Source organism: Sceloporus undulatus, chromosome 4 (assembly GCF_019175285.1).
Source record: "Sceloporus undulatus isolate JIND9_A2432 ecotype Alabama chromosome 4, SceUnd_v1.1, whole genome shotgun sequence".
NCBI classification, from domain to species: domain Eukaryota; kingdom Metazoa; phylum Chordata; class Lepidosauria; order Squamata; family Phrynosomatidae; genus Sceloporus; species Sceloporus undulatus.
The window spans coordinates 160,482,416-160,485,148 of record NC_056525.1 but is presented as its reverse complement, the minus strand read 5'-3'; positions in this window follow the sequence as shown (position 1 = coordinate 160,485,148).

Sequence of the window (2,733 nt, the reverse complement as noted above, 5' to 3'; positions counted from 1 at the left end):
CTGGACTCTTAGGACGCATGCATCATTGAAACACCATACCTCCACTGTGACTCGAAGCAGCTTTATTTTGGCTGTCTGTAACAGGCCATAGCTTATGTGTGAAACACTTGCACTTTTGTGCTTCCCGTTTGCAGAAACCTTTCTTTTTTTTTGCCAGGCGTTTTTTCCCTCTCTGTCAGCTTCTGGCAACCTAAAATATTTCAAGTATTAGATTTTCTCATTGTTAATGTTTGCAGTCAGATGTTGGAGGAGACACATCCATCAAGCACCGGCTGTTTAGTTTAGTACTGCTGAAGTGTGGTTCACAACCTTAGACTGTGCTTCAGTAACCTGATTTATTATTATTTTTAGAAGCCTTAGAAAAAAACAAAACAATCCTTCACTGTTTGATGTAAAACACAACATTATCTTAGCTGATCTCTTGCAGTTTTCTTCTAGGAAACAAAAGCCAAGGTAAATAAAACAGACTTTTCCATTCTTTGCAGTTTTACAGAGCCAGAGAATAGAGAAACAGTGTTATATGTTGCACAATATTAAAACAAATACATTTTAAAATCTAGGAATAAGACTTGTGAGAGAAGAATGATTACATTTGATGAAATTGTCACCAGTAAGTAGGATCATCAAATTGCATGCATTTATGCAAGAATGTTTAAACCCCCATTTATCTTTAGCACCATAGTATCCATTCATAATCACAACAATCAAAATAGAAAACATGTACTCTTCTTCTCCTTCATTAAAACACTCATAGGCCCGTTACAAACGGGCCAGAAAGTACGCGCGGAGCACGTACTAGGGTTAGAAAGGGGTGGTGCTTCCACACCCCTTAACCCTAGTGCGCGCTCTGCGTGCACAAAATGGCGGCGGCTGTTCCACACGGCCGCCGCCATGACGATGTCACAACCGCGCCACCTCTATATGGGGCGGTGCAGACATGACGTCCTCGCTCCACGCCAGGGCACTTATTGCGCCCTTAGCGCGGAGCAGGACGGAGCTCCGTTTCGGAGATCCTTCCTGGTTTGGTCCGCTGGGCACAGCATTCACATGGCTGCGCCCAGCGGATCAAAGGAGAAAGGGACCAAGCAGCTCCTTTCTCCTCCTCCCCGCCACCGCGGGGTGTCCTTGGGGCTTGAAGCCCCAAGGACACCCTTTCCAGGCTGCGGGGAAGGGGCCTTTTGCCGCTTCCCCGCAGCCTGAAAAGTGGCGGATCGGGGCCTCAGCGGCTGCCACTCTGGACACTGAGGCCCCGATACCCCGGGGAAAGGGGCGGGTGCAGCCCGCCCCAAACAGGCGTCTGTAACCCTCCATAGATCTAATAAAATAAAACAGGTCCTCATTCTTTCATATGTACTTGTTTGACAGGACACAACCTCACCATAGATCTGGACATGAATACATCAAATGTGTCATACAAAGGGGCAAGTTGTTTTTTACTGTCAAGTAAAAAAGAAAGAAAAATAGTTATCTCAACCAATCAACTAATATTCCCTGAGCCTTAGAGAAACTTCAAGGTTAGGTTTGCTCACTGATTGGCCTCCGTTTTTTAAATGCAGAGACTTTGGCGCAATATCCTCTTCTCCCACCGTAACCAAGATGAAATATGTGTGACTGCAATAAATTCATATTCTTCTCCTGTTTATCCATTCCTTTGTTTCTTTATCATTCTGAAGGTGTCTTCTTATTGCAAAATTTACAGTATACCCCCCTCCCTCACCTTTCAATAAATGAAGCAATGAATGCATGGACATTCAAGAAGCTGTTTCAATTTCAAATTAAATCAGGAAAATAAGATAACCTAACAAAATGAAGCCCTTTGAAATGGGCTGAGATAGCATTCAGTTTTGAGGCAGGAAATCTGGTTGTGTTGACAGGACCCAATCTGTGGGTGATGTGAGATCTTACAATATACATAGTGTCAATAGGGATTATTTCTTCTGCGTGTGGTTGTATGTGCTTTCAAGTCACCTATCGACTCATGGTGACACCATGAATTTCATAGGGTTTTCCTAGGCAAGGAATACTCAGAGGTGGTTTTACCAGTTCCTTCCTATAGCACCTGATATTCATTTATAGTCTCCCATCCAAGCAGGGGCTAACCCTGCTTAGCTTCCAAGATCAGACCAAATCTGGTGTCTTCAGGGTATTTAGACCTTTGTTATCTCCTACAAGATGAAAATTGTAGATTACTGGTTCACTGATCAAAACACCCATTGCCATCTCTTTAAAAGATAGTAATGCAACTTTAGTAACTAAGATCTTTTCTTATCATCATCATCATCATCATCATTCATCATCCATTATCATTGTTCCTGATGTTCTTGTTGATAATGTCATTGTTATTTTGTTATGCTGCTGCTGCTAATCTTATTTGCTATTATTATTATTGTTGATGTTGGCAACAGGAAGGTGTTGTTTGTTGAAGCCTCAGGCCTCCTGGATCATGTTATCTATAAAAAGACACAGACACAACTTTCTTGGATTTTTCTTCATAAGGCCTCTCTTCATATTTGGCATAAAGACAAGCAGTTCCCTCTATGGAGAAGAAAGAAAGAAAGAAAAGAAAAGAAAGAAAGAAAGAAAGAAAGAAAGCTTTGTTTCAGACCTGCTTTTAGATTTCTTATAGAGAACGTATTGGATGTTTTTTTTTTCTACTTCAGGTTTTAAAAAAATGTGCTAAGGCACAATTTTGTGAAAAACCCTCCAAGACAAGCATGCTGACTAAAGTGGGCT